General features: G+C 44.8%; 1 protein-coding gene across 1 annotated transcript in view; it reads right to left on the reverse strand.

Moving 5' to 3' along the window:
• Positions 1 to 484, reverse strand: part of RAP1B (RAP1B, member of RAS oncogene family) — a 32,887-nt gene extending 32,403 nt beyond the window's left edge. Inside the window, exon 1 of the mRNA XM_088522979.1 lies at positions 365 to 484. The gene's annotated coding sequence lies outside the window, so the exon portion shown is untranslated. The remainder of the gene's footprint in view (positions 1 to 364) is intronic.
• Between the last annotated feature and the right edge of the window lie 12,923 nt (positions 485 to 13,407).

Genomic DNA, 13,407 nt, shown 5'->3' on the forward strand with positions numbered 1-13,407 from the left:
GCCCCGAGCCGCCCGGTTACAACTTTCCGCTTCCGCTCCAACTTCTGCGGCGGCGGGAGGCGCCGGCCAGGGCCGAGCAGGACTAGGGAGGCCGCCGCTGCCGCCCGAGGCGAAAGGACGAGCGGTGCCCCGCTTCCCCCCCGCCTCCGCGCAGTGCCCTACGCCCGGGCGGCGCCCGGCCCTCGCTGTCCCCGCGCCGCAGGCCGGGCCGCCGCTCCCCGCTCCGCCTCCGCCATGTTCCGGGCTCGTCCCCCACCTGCACCGCGCGCGCCGCTAACGGCCGCTAACGGCCCCCGCCCAATGGACGCTGCCGCTGTCGCCGCCGCAGGGCCCAGCCCGCGCCCCCTCAGCCGCCGCCACCTACCGCCCCGCTGCCGCCGGCCGAGCCCGCTGCCGCCCGCGCTGCGCTCCGCTCCGCTCCGCTCCGCTCGCTGCCGGGAGCGGGGCCGGGGCCGGGGCGAGGCTTGGGGCCGTCGCCGTGACGCCGCACGCCCAGCCTCGCTCTGGCGCGGCGGGGGCGGGGGCAGCGCGCGGCCCGTGCGCAGGCGCAGAGCCCCGCCCCTCCCCCGCGCGCCGCCGGGCCCCATCTTGGGCCCCCTCCCTGCGGCCCGGGCGCCGGCGCGGCCGTTAACGGTCGCTCGGAGGCCGTTGGGGGCACGCGCAGCAGGCGGCGCGGGAAGCGTCTTGTACCGCCCTGGGGATGGGGCTCCTTGGAGATCCGCTGCCCGAGGCTGTTTCGCCAACTCTAAACATTACTTTTCTTTCTTTTTGCATAATTCTGCCTCTGGATGTGAGCAGCCTCTCATTAAGCCTGCTGATACAAAGCAGGATATCCATTACCTGTAAATAATTATATTTCACAGCCCCTCTCTCATTTTAGGCATTCTTGCCTTTTCTTCTTCTCCCCCCCCCCCCCCCCTTCCTGGGCATTGCTTATACTTTCCACATAAAAAATGGGGGTTCGGCTGCGCAGTGTTTAAAAATAAGCGCCGGCTCCTGTTCTGGGAAACACCAAGCGAGTGAATGGTTAACGTGACAGGTTCAGATAAAACTCTTGCTGGGAGGAAGTTCCCCGGCGTGGTGTGTAAAGCGGGCAGGAAGTTGCAGCGAGGCCGCTGGAACAGCGCGTGGGTGTGGAGGAAGCGCTGGCTCGTGTTCTGCGACCCAGAGATAGAAAGGAGGAGAGAAAGGGAAAAAAATAGATTTTAAATATGCGTATGTTCCCAAATTGTGTTATCGGAGAGCTCCTGGCTGCAAGAGTCCATAGAGCTCCAGCTCTAGCTCATGTTCAGAGCAAAGGTGGTCAGAGAAACAAGCTGTCCTTGGTGAGGGGTGCTTGGTCTAAAGTCATGGCATCAAGGAAGTGCCAGGCTTTAGAAGTGCCCCCCTGGAGTGTTCCCATATCCAGAATGCCATTAAATCTCTTCCAAAGTCCAGGCCGATTTGTTGGTGTTTCTCAGCTTAAGCCCTTGCACGTAGCTGCGTTGACGGTGGGTCCCTGTAAGTGAGAGGTAACGCAAGAGAGCTCCGTGTGGGAGAAATGACATACACAGAAACCAGTCCTTTTTCAGCACCCTATGGGGGGCCGTACTAATCCGGGACATGTCAGCATGGATAAAATAGCCTATCTTAACCAAAAATTTTAAGAGCATCTCTTATGCCACTGTTAGCTTTAGAGTATGTTTACTAAGAAAATTGGAAAATGTTTCTGTTTCTTTAATCTTTTCTGCCAGTGGTTATTACTAGCTCCCAGAAAAATTCATTATACAGATTAAAAGAACAAACAGAAAGATGTATTGTCTGCCCTCATGGATTGCTTTAGTGAAGTAGGTTAATCGCAAGTAACAAGCAGTGCTCTGAGAACCAATATGTGTATCATTACCATAGTATTTTACCGTGTACCTTTATAATTGCACAGTGTTTCATAGACAGTGGGGCAAATAATTGCTCTTTGCTATAGGACAGGGAAACAGGAAGGGTCCCTGGGGAGTTGGAATGAATCTCCAGTGAGCAGGTGCTAGTGTCGGAGTTTCACACAGGGGAATCTGAGACTCGGTGTTTTAGAAGTAGGTATACACATGTATGCATACACAGTTTGATTAATACAGACATTCTTGAAAATTGACCACTCTGGCTAGAATAAATAGGCAATAAGGACCCATTCTGCAGCAAGAGATGGAGTGTTCTCTTTTCCCAGCTCCTTCCATTGCATACTTTGAATGTAAATTGGGCCCTTAAGTTTGGATTTTCCTGTGAATCACCCAGTTAATCCTCAACACAATTCTTAAACCCGCTTTACTCATATCAGTGTGACTGGCAAGTAGAAATTGGCTGTGCTTTTAAAGCATGTGCACCTGGAGCTCCATGCTACTCGTTCTGCTCAGCTTGCTGAATGTTGCATATGTGCCTGAGCTGCTAGTGGTTCCTCAAGCAGAGAGTGCACAGGTATGCCCATGACATAGCAAGTCCCCAAAGAACCAGGAATTCAGGAAAAAGGGGAGACAGGACAGCAGTGCCAAACGAAAGCCAGAAGAGACCTCCTTCTGCCAGGAGACCTTGCTGACAGCTAGACCTTTCCGCCCCACTGTAGCGCTTATCCCCTGGGCTCCAACTTCTCCCAGCTCAGCAGTTGCGGCTCTGTATTTTGGAAAGCTCTTAATTCGCAAACTAGTGCTTAGCCAGAGCTCATGGGCCACTCCACCCACTTGTCATCAACACAGTGAACTGACTGATAATATCTTGGCTGTTGTGAGGAACAGCTGCAAGGGGACACCAAAAGTCCTCTCTGATGGAAGAAAATCAGAGACCACAGGAATGAAAAGACTAGTGGATCTGAGTCTGAAAATAAAGTATTAATCCTGGTAAAGAAATCTGTGGAATTATTGTAGGGGTGAAGTGGGCTTGGTAGATTATTTTGTGGAAGTGAGAGAACAGTTTTTAAATAATGCCTCAATGTAAGATTGACAGGGTGGCCTTTGGTTATATCCATGCAAATTTTCCTACTTTGCCAGCTTTGTTTTCCCCAGGGCTGCATGGGTGTTAGAGGGAAGAATGTGGCTCTGTGTGCATATCTCAGTTTCATCACTGCTGAAATGCAGCCATCTCAGGGACAGAATGCAGAGCTTTCTTGTGCCAGCAACTCTGAAGTTTAATGGGCACGCAGTGCCAGGGAATGCAATGCTGGCCGCATGCCAGTTAGCTGTGAACTTTTCTAGAAATTTGTCCTAAAGGGAAAAGAAATGTCATTTGGATAATCTAGGAGAAAAGAAAGGAAGTTCTCTTTGCTGGTGAGGGGACTGAAGAGGTTGGGTTCTTTGCTCTGTTGACTCTATTCCTGCAGTTTCGAGAAGTGTTTGCCAGATGCAAATGCGCTTCGGACTGTGAGAGCAATAACACCTCCAACTCTCAAGAAAATGGTTGTGATCTTTGAAACGTAGATGCGTATCTTTATCATTCAATATAATTTTCATTTGGTGTTTTCTCTGTACACAAAAGATTTAGTCACAGTGTGGCAGAACCTTTCTGCCTGCCTGTGTAACTCCCCCAGGTGTTTCAAGGCTGTGTCTTCCTCTGTAAACTCTATGCAGTTTCTCTCTACCTTCTCTGCTCATACAACTTCAACCTGTGTCTTTTACTCAGATAATTATCATTTCTACCACTTCATCATCTCGTAGTAACTTCTCTTCATCGCAGCTTCTTGATGTATTGCCACTAACTTGCTTAAACTGGGATTTAATCTTGGCAGAAACTTAAACTCCATTTTTCTTTTCCTGAATCTTTTTCACTTTCTACATGTCTGTCATTCTCAACAAAACTCTCAGTCCCTTCTCTGCACCACTTCTCCAAACTATACTGAATTGGTGCTTTTTCCTATCTGCTAGGGATGACCTATGACTCTCCTCTGGCTCATCCACCAGTGTCTCTTGCTGGGCTAACACTCCTCCCCTGTGTCTGCCCAAATTGTACTGTTCATTTGTATAATACAGCCTTACCTTTCTCTTATGTCTTTTAGAGGCATCTGCCTTCAGGACCAAAATCTGCCTTTGCTTTTCTGTGCAGGAGAATAACATGCCATGGAAACTAGTGCAATCTTAATAGTAAACATACCTATATAATAAATTTACTTGCTCAGGACTAATTTTTTAATGTATTTTCCCCTGTTTTTGAGGGACTACTTTTTATGTCACTGCAGTTATTTTGGATAAAGCAAGGAATAGCTGTTTCACAATATGGCTGCAGTGAAAGCACAGTACTCTGAGTAGCAGAGAGAAAGGAGAAGAAGCCTTGAGCTCTGGAATTTAAACTGTTAAAAATAAGGATTAATTAGGTAAGAGGAAAGTCTACTTTATTTTATCCTTTGTCAAAAAGATCTTTCAAATTGCATTGGATAACCAGCTGATCAGATAAGGAACAAGACTGTCACAGCAACAGCAGCGTTAAAAGAGGAAATGAAGAATAATGTATCTGATTGGAACTAGAGGGGGGATCATAATTACCTGAAGCAGAACAGAGCCAGGGTATGGGCTAACATCCTTTTGGAATAAATCAATAAATAAATGAAGTCCTACATGTTTTAATAGTTTCAAGGCTTCAGAAGTTTTGTTTCCCTCTTTTCCCAGCAGACCGCTTTCAACAGCACATGATGCAGAAAGGTTACTACCTTCTGAATCACTAGCTCCGCTTCCTGTGATACTTGGATAGTTCTTCAAAGTCTTCCATAAAAGGACTGGGTGCAATGTCAGTTAGGTGCTGAGGGCTGGTAAAGTCACAATTTAGATAGCATGACATATGATGGTAAAGAGTTCTGAGGGACCGCTCTGTTTCCCCCTTTACAGTTCTGCGTTCTTGCTCAGAAAGCTCTTCACGCTGTGCTCAGCTCCTTTAGAACAGTGCAATGAGCAGAAAACCTGAAGAGCCCAGGAGAAGGCTGCGCTTGGACCAGCCTGTTAGTGCTACCCAACTAAATCTGGGTGTTGCTTGAGTGAAAAATAAGAACTGCGAATGGGCAAGGTTGAGCCTGCGAGGGCAGTCTCATGTGGAGAGAGGGTCCTTTTGACCCTATTTTACAAGGCTACAAAATACAGAGTTTTACTGTGGGAAAACAGTACTTATAATTACAACAGAATGACAGTACAAACATTTTAACTATCATACCTTGCTTGTGTTCTTTGATTTTTTCCTTATTATTCTGCTTTAGAATGCTCATTTATACCTCGATTCTACCAAAGACTGAAGAAAAGGTACTGTTGATTTTAATGAGGTTTATACCAGGGCTTAGTCCAGCCCTTGAGAGATATGCAACATTTAGCAATACTTGCATTTAAAAATATATTCACTTCTGGTTTGCATCAATATTAAGACAGGGGCAACTATATTTAATGATGACAGGTCTAAAAATACTCAATATTTGGTTGCCCCACTTCCCCCAATGGCAGAATTGTATCCCAATTAACATAGTGGTTTACATTGAAATATATTTTCTTTGATTCCTTATGTATCTTTGCTTCCTTTATTTCTGTCTGCCTCAGAATTGAGCCTTAATTAACATAAGGGGCCAAAAGCATTTGCAGGAACCTCTTGAAATCATTAGAGTTACATTAGTAATTCATTAGTTTTGGTGACTTGGTTTGGTCGGCAGAACAAAATGTACAGCACAGAAAGAAGAATTTGTTTCATAACTTAATTAGGACATCTTCTCCTTAGCTTTCCCTGCAGACGTGCCCTGGTGCTGCCGTATCTTTCCTGGGGCTGTGGAAGCTGCTGCTGAAACTGCAGTCCAGGAGAGAGCTCTGAGTGGGGATTGTTAGAGCACCTGCACCAAGGAGCACACATGTTCCTTTCGTTGCTGGCCACTTTTGGTTCAATGTGTATGTTCAAACCATCTCCCAATGATATTGCTACATTTGCCACAGGCTCGCAGTCTAATCTGGAGAAGTTTTGATGTATTTTCCTGCTGTATGGGCAGGAAAAATGGGCTTTATTAAAAGCAATGGAATCAGAGCTGCACAGAGATGTTTTCATGCCCCCTGCCACCACGCATTCCCTCTTCCCTTAGTCCTCACAGCCTAGTTTATTTTGGCTGCCGTTGCGTTCCCTTCTCCTGTTGCTACCGTCCTCTGAGGGTGGGTTAGCAGCTAGCAGATCCAAAATGTACTTGCTCCTTTGACACGTCACTTGTAGAAAGACTCCGAGGCCAAATCCTTTCTGTTCCTTAGCCCGTATGAGGTTCTGAATAGATTCTTCATATAGTGGATTTATTTGCTTATCATTTTCTTACTGGTGCACTGTGCAGTTCTCATGGACTTTGCTTTTTGGATTTGTTAATATCCTCTTCCATGAGATGTCTGTTTTATTTTATTCCTTGAAGTTATATCAATAAAAAAATACCTTAGTCAACCTCTCCATCAGGTTCAGAATTGCTCGAAGGTTCCAAGCCTCGGCATTACACAGAATTTTCTATTACAACTTTGAGCAGCATAAAATGTATTCTAATTTGTGCTCCAGACGCTGTTTTAAAATTCAGAGGTGGCTGGGGTGAAGAGGAGCCCTGTGATTCGCTTCCCAAGATAGGGATGGGATGGAAACTGTTGCGCTGGTGTTGGGTTTCCTCGTGCCGAGGCGATGCTCCTGTTGCCCTGCTGCCGCGTGTCGCATGCTGCGGTGCTCCTGGGCTGGCTGCGCAGCTGGCTTCTGTGCACGCTGTGGCATAGAGGAATTCAAATGGAAAAAAAAAAAAAAAGACTCAGGGTCATGATTTTAATGACATAGCACAAAATAAGGCTTTTTCTTTTTTTTTTTTTTGGAAATGGTATTGCTGTTGGAGTTGTTAGTTTTGCTTCCCACTTTGCTTACACTTGTTATATTTTCCGTATTCTTCCTTCTCCTTAAAAAAAAAAATGAACGAATTAAGGGAGCTGCAGACTCCAGCGAGAACACAGCGAATTGCAGCAATCAATTTCATTCAGTCTTTTGAACACGTGTAATTCAGTCTTTATTTTATTATATATCATCCCATTTTTTTATAAGACAGCACATCACCTCCTCCCCCTTTCCTGCTTTCTTTTATCTTGCCTCCCTTTTTATTCCACCACATCAGTTTAAAGATTTCAGATTAGTTCTGGGGTGGGGTTGCGTGATTTAATCAACTCAAGATAGTTTTTACACTTCCTTTCCAAGACTACAATACGGAAACTTCTGCTGGGAGAGCAGCATTTACCCTTACTTTATTTCTTGATGCTCCTTTCAAAGGAGGGGGCTTGTGCTTTTCCTCAAAAAAAACCCACTCTTAGATTAGCACCATGTTATTTCACAATTTTGATGCGTAAAGGTAGATTCAGAGGAAGAGCTGTGCCTTGGAGCTAACGGTTGTTTTATAGGCCGGTTCTTGTGAATAGCTTTTAATGTTTAACTGATTTTTGTTGTTGTTGTTTGAGCACTCTGTAATGGGGGAAAGGCCCTCAGGATGGACTCCTTCCATTTACAGAGCCAGTTCGGAGGCAGTTCAAGCATCCCCAGGCTGACTCGTGTCCTGCTCTCACCACATTTGCCTTATTCCAGGCATAAAAACATGTTTTAAGTTCTCCAGAGCACTCTGTCCATGCTTTCAGCTCTCCACGAGTGCTGCAGGCGTAGGGTTTGCTGTACAGAAAATGAACAGAGTTGCCCACGTTACTCGATGCACCGAGAGCAACGGCTGCCGTCGATTCACCACTTCTCAGCATTTTCCTTACTGGGGATTTCTGCTTATTTGTCTAGATTTGACGAGATGTCTCCCCAGATAGCGATGTGGGGAGGACAGTCACTCATGACTCCTTGTCACGTACCTGCGTTCCTAGCAGCTCATTGCAGGTTTTTCTGCATATTCCTCCCACAAGAGAGGCTTGGGCCGTAATTAGGAATCCTAAGCACCTCCATAGCACAAGTGAGAAACCACAACCCCGTTTTATTTCAGAGCTTGTCAGCAGAACTTAAGCTGTCATATCCCTAATGTTAAAATCAACTAAAAACATATTATAGGCCCTGTGTCCTGTGTATGCTATGGTATCATTAGCACATGAATTATGCTTAATATATTTATATTGAAATGCTTTTCATTCATTTAAGAATACTGTCAACTAATTGTAATTCTGCCCTCCTGTATATAGACATGTAATAGATAAACAAATATATGAAATTCTTCAAAGTGTGTTTTTAAATACACACCCAAAGTGAAGTTCTGCTAAGTGATCATCTGCTTACCCAAATACATCACAAAGCTATACACAGAGGCAACTAAATGAATAAACATTTTTGAGACATCAATCTCCTGTGTTTCCAGGTTTCTAACACATTTTTAGTGATAACAGTAATAATAATGGAAAAATCGCCTAAACCCATCCATGCAAACATACAGTTAGGGCCGCTCTGGGAATCCTGTTTTTGAATTTCCACACCTTTTTTTTTCTTTGCAATGAAATATTTGACCTTCATGATATATTAACATAGTTTTTTTTTTCATTTAATATACTGATGAAATTGGGGCACGGAGCACAGCTGACTGCCTGGGAGCCCTGAGGCTCCTGATTATCTCAGGATAACTGTGCCTTCCTGGAGTTGCTCAACTGCTGCATTAACAATCTTCCCTGTGAAGAAAGCGGCATTAGATAAACATCGTTCAGGAGGATATCTCTAATTGTTGGAGCCTACAGGAGTGATTCGCCTCAAGCATCAGCACGAGATAGGTGCGGCTTTCAGATCCTCAAGAAATATCTGCGGCTACTATAAACTCAGTGCTGTGTCATCCTCTCCTTTTAATTGACACGGAGTGTGTCACCTCCCACCATGTCACTATTCTAACGTATTTGCAGATCTTGATTAAGTCACGGTGGTTAAATGTCAGTATATTCAGGGAGGGTTTGTAGGCTGGAGGGCTACCTGCCTCTTTTGTGTTCGAGACCTTCACGCAGAGCCAGTAAAGGGCATTTGCTTGTACACAGGCAGTGGGTGGATGGAGAAGGAGCAGGAGCGGGAGCAGCTGAACCAGGAGGTGCCTTTGCCCCCAGCCCAATGAAGCAGCCTTGGGAAAGGAGCCATCACCCTCCTGCTCTCTTACTGCCTCGAGCACCACCAGATATAGGGAGCCAGGAGCTCCTGGATGCCCCCAGGCCCTCTCGGAAGCTCAAAACTGGCCAAAACTCAACAGGAGCAGAAGACTTTGCAGTTTTCCTTCTTCTGCACGGGCTGGTGACAAGACGTGGTAAAGGAGTCTTTCAACTCACATCACTTTAGCCTGTCTTTTGTGTGTGTGTGTGTGTGTGCACATTTTCCATTTTGTCCTCCAGCATAAGTCGTCCCAGATCCTCATATAAATGTCCTGCAGTTTCCCCTTCCTGTGAGAGCACGGAGGCATCTGTGGGTCACGGCTCCTGGAACGGCTGGCACAGAAAATACATCCCCTCTGGGAGCCTGGCACAGTCGAAGGTTTAGGGTGCTTGGAAATGCTGCCTGCAAGGAGGCTCCCACAGAAGTTGAGGCCTCTAGTCTGGTAAACAACAGCTATTTCTGCTACGTAAAACTAAGGGGAAAATTGGTTTCCCAGGACCTCACCGCATTTCTGTATTAATTGCATCCAAATGAAATAGAAGGTACTGACACTATCCTGGTGTGTATCCTGGTAATCCTGGTAATATCAGATGTTCCTGTTTCGCTTAATGAAAGACAAGTTCTGTTAGGTTTCTTCTTGAATAGCAAGTGGCCTGCTGGAAAGTCTTGAATATCAGGATCTATTTGAGTACAGTAAAAATCAGTCATTCTCTGAGGGAAGAAAATACATAATATTGGACTGTTAAATATACTTTTTTTCCCTTTTTGTGTACTTTTATATTAAAATATCTGTCTTCAAAAATACTCTTATCACTAACAATCTGGATATTGACAGGCTATCCATAGCACTGACTTTCTATCATAATCTATTGCTAACGTATACATTATACACCAATTTTATTTAGATCTTCTCTCCTGCTTTGTCTCCAAGGGATTTAGTTTGAAACAACAGCTCATTTTCATTTTTTTTAAAAAAATCAGATTTTTCAAATTTTGTTCATATGAACCACAAAATATTATATGCTATGTCAAAGTATCTGTTTCTATATGTGTAAAAACACATACACATCCATGTTTACTGGTGATGTGGTTTTTTATATGATATAAATATATCATATATGATATAAATAACCTGGTTTCTGGTTATTTATATAATGTGCATTATTTTAATAATAGATATTATAAGCATACATTTACATATACCCATCCGATGTAAAACTTGCACTTATTAAACAGGATTCTGTAGTAATAATTACTGTAATTATGTCTAGATGCAATATATATGATGCAAAAGCCCATAATGGGATATTCCAACATGATAGCTAAAACTAATAATGCCCAAAGAAAGAAAATTAACCACAAAAACTACAGCAGATTATGTGTGCTGTAAAAAGTAGCTGCTGTGGTATTGTCACCATGCTTCAAATTTATACTTCTTTGTAATCCAGAGAAAACTGATGTACAGAAACCCCCTAATTATTCTGATCTATTCCTTGCTGGTGCAGACACACGCGAGGTGCACGCAGCAACGTGCAGTCGGTGCCACTTGCCGCAGAAAGCATTGCCACAGAAAGATGTTGATGCTTTTGCTGAGCCACTGTGGTCTGTGAGCACTGACAACTTCTCGACTCTCCTCTCTGCAGAGCCAGCTCACAAATCTACGGCGGGAAGAGATAAATAGCTTTATTGAGTAGCTGTTCACCCCAGCCTGCTTGCGGGCGGCTGAGCAGCGCCTTCAGAAGCACTAAGCTGTGCACAGATTTTATCCCGAGGGTTTATCGCTGAAGGGAAGTAGGGACATGACTTCCCTCTTCCCACTGGAGGCTCCCCAGGTGGGGACCGGGTCTGCTGCCACATGAGGCTTTTCCAGCAGCAAACAAGCAACCGGCCGTAGTTACAGCACACACAGAAATAGGCATAAAAATGACCTCGGCTGTTCTCAAACAGAGATCCATGGAGTCCTGCTAGTGTTTCGGTTGCAAGCTTATGGCATAGGAATTTGTTTAAATGATACAAAGCAATCCATTATAATTATACTAATTAAAATGAGAAAAATGTCTGTCCAAGTATTTTTGCATCATAAATATTGGCTGTGAGTTTTTAAAGCCTGAAAATCATTTGTTCTGTCTTCAAGAAATGTTTATATCAGTACAAAATTTGTCAGGGTAATAGTACCTACATTGTATGCAACACGTACTCCTACCTATAAACAAACTGAGGGTCTGATCTCATATTCATGATCAAGCTAAAGCTTCACAGGGTTGGAAGTGTGCAAGGAATGCAGAATCAGATTTTAAAAGATTCAAAGCCTCGGTCAACAGCTGCCTCCAATAACCCTTAACAACTTCTATTCCTAAGGCTTCTTTCCAGCTCTGGGGCAGAGGAAAAGATACTAATCAAAGGTGCCTTGCCAGTTCATGTCAGCCAGAGATCCAGCCTAGTGGCTGTGGTCCACAACAGAAAGAAGCACCTTGATGGAGACCTTCATGATACATATGTGGATTATTCAGAGTTAATTCCTGGGTGCAATGGGAGGAGATGATGAGATGATGCCCTTCACTTGCACTGCGACTGGTGGGCAGGGTGTAAAATGATACAGCTTTGTACTGGCAGATAAAGGATTAGCTTAAGAACCAAAGATGCTCAGCAGCTCTTGGGAAAAAGCTCTTTATGAAAAGTGCATATGCATTAGTTCGTAACTCTCTTTAACAGCGTAGGAATTTCAGGTTTGTACTGGTGTGCCAAAAGAGGTAAAAGAAATTGGCTTTTGGATTTTGAGTAAGGAAAACATTTATTGCTTTCTCCTGTCCTATCACAGTCATCTAATGTGTGTTTTGAGTTTCTCTGGTACATCTGTCTTGTGCCATGCATTTTTTTCTGGCAATTTGTTTAATACATCAATGTGCTGAAAGGACCAGAAGGCCACTTTGGCAATGCAGCCTTTGGGACAACACTGCAAATTTGGGGCCTAAATGGAAGATTACTGCATCATCTGACACAACATTCCTGAAAGGAGTTAAGAGCATGAGAAGATGCCCTATGATGATCTATGTGATCCCATGTTTAACACCGGCAATGGGAGGCGTTATTTAAGGAGAGCAAACTATCCTGAACGCTTTCTGTGGTACGTTCTTCTTATACTGCCCTGACATCCAGGACTGTGGTATTAGGGAGACTGGAGGGTACATCCCTACCTGGTGCTTTTGGAAATAATTTATGTCTGTGGATGTGCCAGCAGTGTAATACGTTTTTTTTGCCACTTCCCTTCTGCTTCTTGTATTCTTACTTCCTTTCACATCACGCCTCTGCCTTGCAAAGTGAACGGCTTAATGTCACCCACCCCATTGCAGCACATGTATTTCACAAAGGTTTTTCAAACTAGTTCTCAGAGAAAATTCTGTTGCCCCCTCTGTTTCAACTGTGTGTGTCATGCGTGGTTTCTCACATGGTTTTCTCTGAAAGGCGGGCGAAAGCTTTTGTGAACAAACAGTTGTGGCTTCTAACATGGGGGGATGTCAAGAGAGATGCGTCCCCCAGCCTGCTTCTGTTGCAGCTATCAGTGGAAGCATCACATAAGGTATACGTATACGTCTGTCGGGAGAGGCATAGCCAAAATTCAGAAGTGCTGTATTGATCTGGCACTGTAGTCTCTTCTGGGCTTTTAAACATTAATAAGTCCTGGTGGCCAAGTCAGCATTTCCCTGGCCTGCTCAGGCTTGGGCCATGGGCAGTGCCAGACGCAGAGCGGAGTTTGAGTGCCGTAAGATCAGCTTGGCTGGATCTTCACCCCTGGCTCTGGCTATGGACCTTTCCAAGGAGGAGCAGGGCAATGCCGTGTGCTTGTCTGGAGACTTTGCGCCAATGTCCATCTGTGCCTAGGAAGCACCCAGGGATTTCCCAGCCCAGATGCTCGGAGCCAGCATGGAGATGTGAGTGCCTAAAGCAGGTTGGAGCCAGCAGCTGTGGCTGTGCAGTGTCTGCCTGGCCTTGTGGGTGCTCCTGCTCTGCTGTTGAGATGCAGTCAGTAGTTTTAAAGCTGCTTTTTGGAAGTTTTGAGGAATGGGCAACCCACAACTTTCACTCGTCAGCCCTCCTCAGGTTTTCTACCAATTCAATCCTTCCCATATCTACAAGCTGGAATCTTTCATAACGAATATCCCTATAAATCAGTACCTCCATTTATTAAATGAGTTGTCCCAAATGTCTCTTTCTCTACCATGCACATTTAAAGAGTTCTGCCAATCAATTAAAAATCACCTCCAAAATACTTTTCATTCCCCAAGGGCCATACACTACTTCCAAATTCTGTCCTCATGTTATTCTACT

This window comes from Tinamus guttatus, unplaced genomic scaffold (genome assembly GCF_059628265.1).
Source record: "Tinamus guttatus ecotype Peru unplaced genomic scaffold, ASM5962826v1 Tinamus_guttatus_pri_ptg000171l, whole genome shotgun sequence".
NCBI classification, from domain to species: Eukaryota; Metazoa; Chordata; class Aves; order Tinamiformes; family Tinamidae; genus Tinamus; species Tinamus guttatus.